An 8,594-nucleotide genomic window follows, 5' to 3' on the forward strand; every position below is an offset into this window, starting at 1 on the left:
GGAAAGGATGGGAGTAGTATCAGAATATGTTGTACATCGGGAGCTTTCTCCAAGTTACAGCTCTGAATTATCATCACCACTACAACCACTTCTACCGAGGCCAAGGCAAATAAGAATGGGAGTAGAGAATACGCAGCTTGCAAAAGCTTCCCTAGAGCACTAATGCCACAACCTCCCATGCCAGGGATCACTGACCTTGAGAAATTAGAAAGCTTCAGACAACGGGGGAAGGTGTATCTAAATTGTGAGGACTAAACTCACTGGGCCCAAGATGTCAAATAGCATATATGTAGCAGCTCTGGAAATAATAACTAAATATCAAACATGACAAGGACAGTAAGAATTGCTAGTATCATATTAACCATTTCGGTGTCACAGGCAAAGAGAAAACGGTCAGCTGTCTGATCATGTGCACTGGAAGATCATAAAACCTGGGTATATTCTAAGAATGTGTGAGATGCAGGCACGTGTGGGTTTGTGTACGTGTGTATATATGTGTGTATACAGAATGCAAAGATAACATTTTGGTCACGTTTAGCTTTAGGTCTGCAAGTCCACTGCTCAAGAAGAGAAGGGTAGTGTCACATTTCCCCATGATGCCAGACTGCAGATAGAAAATAGAAAAGGGTTATCAAATATTTTCATGTTTTTCTATCTTCTAGCCTTAAAAAAATAAAACAGAACTTTTTATTAAGATAACTAAAATTTTGACATATGAAGGTCTGATATACAAATGAAAGATACAAAGAAACGCCTTCCTGTGACTTGGTAATGTCTCACTAATCTTGGTTACTATTAAACAATGCCTAGTCTAAGCCTGCTTGGGCCGTTAAGTTTGCGTTCTAACTCACCTTATTTATACCTTGGAGTCTGTAAGTCCTCTAGGTTGGCTCTCTGTTCAAAGCTGTTTTGCAGCGATTTATCCTTGGATGCTTGTAGTTTTTCTCCTTGGGACACAATCTACTGACCTTGATGGAGATATCTGGGTAAATTACAAGGCTGGCTCCTTAATTTTCTTCTTTTGCTGTTTTCCAAGCAAGTGGAAGAACCTGAAAAAGAGAGATTATATTCATGTACTACATCTCTACAGAACTTCAGTGAGCTGGTCATGGGAACTGCTTCTGGCCAATCAGACAACTCCTCCCCATTTATCTTTTGAAGAGAAAGTTCATAGTTAGGTATCTTAGCCTTTGACTTCCTTGGCTCATTTTAGGTAACCAGCGGACTCCTCAGTTATCAGTAGCATTCCTAATTTACATCTTACAGAGAGTTTGGAGTAGGAAAGTTCTTAATTGTTACAGCGAATATTTTCTACGAAGAAATAAAGTATATTTTCCAGAACCAGGGTTAGCCCTCCAGTTACACATAAACCTCAACAGGGTTTTTTAAAAATAGTAAGTATGAAATGGTTTCATCACTCATGCACATTAGTGTACAATCCCCAGTGCCCTGATAAAGACCCGTTAATAGTCTTTGATTTGCCAAACAGGAGAATTATTGCCAAACTCCTAGAACAATCCTCTAGCAAAAAGAACTAACTGTGTACTACTAAAGAATACAGAGTTTGGAATTCTCAACCTGACGCAATTTCTCAGAAAGGAAAGAAACAGGATATTATGAGAAAATAAATAAGTTCACCTTAAGGGGAGAAAAAGAAAAACCCCACAAGCAATCCAAAATAGAAGCTCGTTATTTTGATTCTGAAACACAAAATAAGCAGTTTTTCCCTGTGGAATACCAGTTTCTAAGCTCTAATCTAAAATATGGTTTTATTTAATCCAGTAACAAATAAAGCTTCTCTGTGTTTTAGCAGTTTTTTTTCCTTCAAGCCATAAGCCTCTCTAGCAGGTCCGCTGATGCACAAGGTACCTTTAAAAAAATCACTCCCTAGATTTTTACAAGGCTGTTCTTTCACTCTTAGTTCTTCCTTCCTGACAGAGAAGGGGAAACAGTGCACACCTAAGCACATGTGCACACACCCATTGTTCTAAAAGATTATGCCTTACTGAAGCGGCAAAACATCTACCCAGCATCCTGAGCCATGATTGCTCCTAGAAGTACCGCATTTCAGCAAGAAAGAGTTTGTTCTAACCCTCCTTCCACCTCTTCAAAGAAAGCTTTTAAAATAAATTTCTACTCCATTGTAAAATTTAATTGTTGATTATAATGATGACATCTCGGAACTAAGGTTAAGGTCCACTGAGACTGTTTTTGAATGCTCAGCATTATATATTCTTTAAATATGAAGGGGGTACAAAGGTTTTTGTGACATGGATACTTATTATAATGCTTTTAGTGGGCCCATCCCCCAAATAGTGTGTTCACTATTGAAATATCTTTTTATGTTCTGCACATGCTACTCAATCTGTGCTCTTTAGTATCACTGAATTACAGGCAGGCAGAATATGAACGGTCAGCTACAGACACTCCCCTTGACACATTTCCCTTGCTCTTTCCTAGGACAGACTCTGCTTTGTAAAAGCAGGAACGTCGCAGGGGTACATGGAAACAAGTATAACTCAGACCGAACCTAACTGTGTACACCTGCAAATTGATCGAAAAAAAAAAAAAAAGGAAAGGGTACTGAAAAGGGAAGAAGAAAAAAAAGTATGACAGAGAACTCCCTGTACTATCTTGAAGTTTTTCTGGCCACTCCTCCCATGCCTCTTTCCTGGTCTTATTCTCCGTAACTTCTATAACGGCAGGTGGGAGAGTGAAGACCAATAGAGGATCATGGGTAAGATTAAGGCTTCTCCTTCCCTCCATGTCCCCCACTAAGAAGTGGTAGAGGAGATGGGGCAGGAAGAGCAAACAAATCTTCTAACCCTTCCTAAGGAATTTCTCTGCCCTCCCACATCACATCACATAAAATGCATGTATGTTAGACCTTGGGTCAAGGGCCATCTTTCCACTTCCTTTGTGTGTTTTTTTTTTTTTTGCAATTTGGCCGGGTTCAGGTTTGAACCCATCACCCTTGGTATATGGGGCCAGTGCCCTACCCAGTGAGCCACAGGCACCGCCCTCCACTTCCTTTTTTATTAATTCTTCCATAGTCTTTGTCACCCTCAAAATTCAGCTCAAAACAACTTCCAACTTTGTTGACCTTCCCAGCTAAGGAAGGAATAAGCAGTTGTTCACTGCACTTGGTACTTTGGTCAGCTGTACTAGTGGGTGGTGATCCTGGGTTTATGGCTACACATGCTTACACCTCTTCCCTCTCCACCTGTCTGTGTACCAGACCAGCACACAGTGAGCAGGAACGCTTCATATTAAAATTCACAAGGTTTTCATTTATAAGTATTCTGGAAAGGACTAATCTATTATTGTCCATTTTGTTTTTAAGAGCAAAAGAGTGTAAGTTTTCACACAAGTCAAATGTCCAAGAATAGAGATTTTGACTGGTTCTGAAACTGTAACATTCATATGGACTTTCTATACAACTTTCAGAAAGGCAACCACTGAGATAAAGTGTAGTGCCTTCTAGAACCTTCCAGGGGAATAAGTAGCCTGGGTTAAAAATTATCACCACACTATTCATACACAGCTCAGTTGTAATTAATTATGTCTGATAATTATTCAAGCCAGGAAGGAATATTAGGAATGTTTGTCTTAATTTAGCTCAAAAATTTCATTAGAGCAGACAGGATTACATGGTCACATGTGCATTCTAAATTTCCAGCTGACTAACACATTTAGTTCTATTTGGAAACCAGGGAGTTCACCAAATACCAAATCAACCTTAAACTGCACGAAGTCTTGTTTTATCTTGCTCTTACATTGTGTTCAGGGCAAAAGTTCAAAGGTGATAAGAGTCTGATTAATCCCGTGACAACACAAATTGAAGATTAATTCTTAAAGCTCTAGTTAAGAAATATACTCAGAGAAGGGAAACTATTGGTTGTTGTTGTTTTTTTTTTTTTTTAATGTAACCAAAATTGATGTCACAGCATATCTGGTTTTTATCAACATACGATCACAAAAGGAATCATGTTCTAATTTAATAATTCTCTCTGCAGATCGCAAAAGTTCTTAAGCCATTAATAAATTCAAAGTAATAAAGGTTGGAGAGGTTGATTTAAACAAAGTCACTCATGCTAACCAGTTCTAACCAGTACGAGTCTGAGAAGAGTTTGGTGACGTGGTAGTGGTTCCTTCTGAATGGCTCATTCAGGAAGCAAATGATCCTTTATCTTTGCAATAGAATTTTTTTCCCTAAGCTGTGTGACTAATCTTCCCACAGCCTGAATTTTGCCTGCTCTACACCAGGTTCTTATCCAGCACGCTCCCACCCATTCCTCTCATTTCTCATTCAAGCCCATCAGAGACCACGATGTATTCTACCAAAGACTAGACAGTCCCTGTGGCTTCTAAGCGAATACATAAAATGCAAAGTAGAGATAAAATAATGCAAGCTCCAGAACTCTGTACAATAATAAAGGAAAGATTCTTATCATAGTAAACGCAATAAAACAGAATAGCCAGAAAAGTATTTCTATGAAGTTAGTAATAGCAAAGTCCATTTCACACAAAAATAAAACATGAGACACTGTTAGCTATACGAGCTTTCTTTATTGTTTGCATTACTGTCCACAGTAGTTAGTGAAAGATCATTGTTTTGCTTTTTCCCCTGGCAACAATGTTTAGAGAAGAAGCTGACTTTTCTTTCTATCTGTGAAAATCCCAAGTATAGCACGGGTTTCTACACGGTGTCTAAGTCCCTGGACAATACGGTTTGGGTGTTACAATAGTTTTTACGGAAAAAACTTTTTACGGCTTTCTTAAACTCAAGAGCTGAAGACTTTTATCCTAGGAAAAGTATCTTATCTCAATAGTGCTACTATGGATCAAAGAAATTAAAATTTTCCAGCTGAAATTACATATCAGAGTTTTCACATCTGCCATTAAGTATTCATTGATTTATCCATGACGTACGTCCACTGTGTAGTTATTATACAGAAACATTAAAACCAGACACTACCGAGGATCTAGAAGTGTATCAGACAAAAATAAGACTCCTTCCCTTAAGACATCTAGAGGTTAGCCATAGGTAACAAGAAAACGATGGGAATAATAATCTTTCCAAGTGACAAAAGCAGGATTCCTATGTGATGAACACTTTCATTCTAGGTTGGAATTTGTGGGCTGAGTAGGAAACGAGCTGATTAGAAGTTGCTCAAAATAGAAAGCGTTTGAAAGAGCAGATTCAGGTAGGGAAATTTCAAAGGGTGAGGGAAGAGTATAAACGTGGGGAAAGTGTATAAACAGTACTCAGAGTACAGGGTACAAAAGAAAGAGTGGAGGAGGGGAAGCCAGAGAAGACGTCTGGAACAGTGTGAAAGATTTCTAATATGGGAGGAAGGTTGCGCTGGGGGGACTGGACTGTAAAGAACAAGGGCAAAGTTCAGAACAGGGGAGCCAAGGGATCCTGTCTCAGGGAGGCGGATCCAGAGCCAGAACAAACTGCAGGCAAGAGGGCCGAGGAACCTCAGGAGTCCAGAGGGAGGACGGAGCTCCCTGGAGAGTGGGCAGCACCACATCACGCAGGAATGAACGTGAGCCTGGAAGGTCCCGCGTGTTTCTAGTCTTATCAAAGGATAAGTGGAAAGTAAAACATTCATTTTTTTCACAGACAGGATCAAAGTAAAACGAGATACATTTTATTGATAAGTGCTAATAAGCTAGATAAGCTAATAAACTAATTTATGCAATAGAAACATAATTTTTGACAATCTAGCCAATTTTTCCAGATTTTTTTTGTTTGCATATAACTTAGTTTAAACTGATTTGTATTTCTCTGAGTAGCCAAAATGTTTTATTTCTCCAGATCCTAAAAGCCAAGCACACCAAGGACTCAGCATCTATTAGCACTCAAAGGATTATTTTTTTCCAAATTAAACAGTTATATTAATACTGACAAAAATTGACAGGGTGTGGTAGCTAATCCTAAAACTGTCTAATGTGTAATCCTAATGCTCTGGGAGGCCAAGGCAGGTAGATCATCTGAGCTCAGAAGTTCGAGACCAGCCAGAGCAAGAATGCTCCAAGCAATGCCAAAAATGCTCAATAATCAGGAGAAAACTTCAGGGAAACATCTATCTATTGTGTAAAAATGTTTAAAAAATGCATGAATCCTTTTTTTTTTTTTTTGACACAGAGTTTCACTATGTTGCCCAGTAGAGTGCCGTAGTGTCACAGCTCACAGCAACCTCTTGGGCTTAAGTGATTCCCTTGCCTCAGTCTCCGAAGGAGCTGGGACTACAGGCACCCACCACAACACCCAGCTATTTTTTGGTTGTAGTTGTCATTGTTGGCCAGCTCGGGCTGGGTTCGAACCTGCCAGCTCTGGTGTATGTAGCTGGCGCCTTAGCCACTGAGCTGTAGGTGCCCAGCCAGAAATGCATGAATCTTGACAGAACATTTGTATGAGAGAAAGCGAGAGAATTTGGAAACTTATGGAGTCTCAGATCATACTTCTCTCATGAATTCTGATCATATTATATTTACTTGATTTACTATTAAAGCTTACTAATTTATATTTAAATCTATAAAAGAATTATAACAAAAATCATCTGAACTCAGTTACATCTGCTTAAAATTGCTACTGCTAATTTACCACTGAAAGTGACTTACTAGCTCTATAACCTTGTGCGGGTTACTTTACCTCTCTGTGCCTCAGGTTCCTCATCTGTCAAACGTGGCTCTTTTAAGGTGTTGTTTGGAGATTAAGCAAATTACTGCACGGAAGGTGTTCAACAGTCCTGGCATACAGGAAGCGCTATGATGCTGCTGCTGCTCCCCAAGTCTCCTGTTCCCAAATCAGCTTAAATCAGTTCCCCCCTCCCTTTTTTTTTTGCCTTTGCCTTTTGACTATTCTTGAGTGGTCCTTGTCTCACTCCACGTGCTTAAACCTACCATTTTGCTAGACACTGCTAAATCACTCTCTCCAGTGCTAACTTCTTTTCCAGATTGCATTTCCAGTTTTCTGCTGGCCATTTCCAGTGAGATACATCACTAGAGTCCTGAGACTAACTCACTGTGTCAAAAAATAAAGCCCATTATCTTTCTTCCCTTCCCTCTCCTTGTATTCCTTAGTTGATGACATCACTATCCATCCTTAACCACTAAAGTTATTTTTCATTACCATTACGCTTCTCTGCTCCCACTTTCTTCTCGAAGCCGCCTTTCATTATCATAGGAGTCACCTTTCCTAAAGTGTATGTTCGGTTGTGTTATCCTCTTGCTCAATTACTCTCTACCTGCTTGGGGATGGAGTCTGTGGGTCTATGAGTGAGCTTCAGAGACCCTGGAAAGTGTCTGAAATTGGATACAAAAATTTGTGTATCCTTGATTAAAAAGAAAAAAGAAAAAAAAATCATGGAACTCGTCTTAGAGGACAATCTGCAATCTTTTTTTTTTTTTTTTTGAGACAGAGCCCCTCAAGCTGTCCCCCTGGGTAGAGTGCCATGGCATCTCAGCTCACAGCAACCTCCAACTCCTGGGCTCAAGTGAGTCTCCTGCCTCAGCCTCCCAAGTAGCTGGGACCACAGGCGCCCGCGCCACAACGCCCGGCTATTTTTTGTTTGCAGCCATCATTGTTGTTTGGCAGGCCCGGGCTGGATTCGAACCCAGCACCTTGGGTGTACATGGCTGGCACCTTAGCCACTTGAGCCACAGGCGCTGAGCTGACAATCTGCAATCTTAAGTTGCATCTTAGTCACACTTTTGTATCTGAAACACACCGTCTGCTTCAGATGAAGTGTACACATCACATTTTCCTCCAACCACGCACACGGAATGCCATTTCACCTCTCCCGGCCTTTGCAAGAGTGTTGCCTCTACATGCAATGCACTTCTCTGCCTGTTGAACACTTGAACATTCTTTAAGTCCCAGCTTAGGTCTCAAACACCATCACTGTGCAGTCTTGCCCAAATGCGTAACTATGCATGGATAGAAAAAGGGACCCTAATTTTATTTCTGGTGTCTGTATATTGTAACACTGGTCTGAAAGTTCTTAAATTCAAAGCTTTACACTGTGGAGAAGAAATAGTCATAAATATTTAGACACACATTATATTTACTCAAATAAATCTATGCAGATCCTTATTTGTGTCTCTGGCTTTTAATAAGGTCAACAGTAAAGACCCTAGAGGTTAACTGCCTAGGTTCAAATCCTGGCTCAGCCATTTACCAATAACGTAACCCTGGGCAAGTTACAAGCTTCTCAGTGCCTCGGTTCCACGATCTGTAAAGATGGAGAGAATAATAGTACCTTTTAGGATAATTCTAAGGATTAAATTAATTTGTACATATAGCACTTAAAACTATGTGTTATTATAACTACTAAAAGCCAGGAATAAAGGTTGCAAGAGATAGTCCCAGAGCAAAACTAATTGACCTTGCCCATGTAAGCCTCAAGCTTTAGACACCTGAATTAATTAGCCAGAGAATACTCACCCAGATGGCCCTTTTTACTAATGCTTTTATCAGTTGAAAAGTGTTTCAATTACCTACCACCAGGGATGGGGGGGGGAAAGTGTTTTAAAGAGTTTCAAGTCTATCTGATAAAACTTCTATTAGCCTCCAAAAGCTAAAA

At 39.9% G+C, this 8,594-nt stretch overlaps 1 protein-coding gene across 1 annotated transcript in view; it reads right to left on the reverse strand.

Annotated features, from left to right (window-relative positions):
• OSBPL6 (oxysterol binding protein like 6) overlaps nucleotides 1-996 on the reverse strand; it is a 115,583-nt gene extending 114,587 nt beyond the window's left edge. The window contains exon 1 of the mRNA XM_012806191.2: nucleotides 852-996. The gene's annotated coding sequence lies outside the window, so the exon portion shown is untranslated. The remainder of the gene's footprint in view (nucleotides 1-851) is intronic.
• Between the last annotated feature and the right edge of the window lie 7,598 nt (nucleotides 997-8,594).

This window comes from Otolemur garnettii, unplaced genomic scaffold (genome assembly GCF_000181295.1).
Source record: "Otolemur garnettii isolate 467f Iridium unplaced genomic scaffold, OtoGar3 scaffold00048, whole genome shotgun sequence".
Taxonomy (NCBI): domain Eukaryota; kingdom Metazoa; phylum Chordata; class Mammalia; order Primates; family Galagidae; genus Otolemur; species Otolemur garnettii.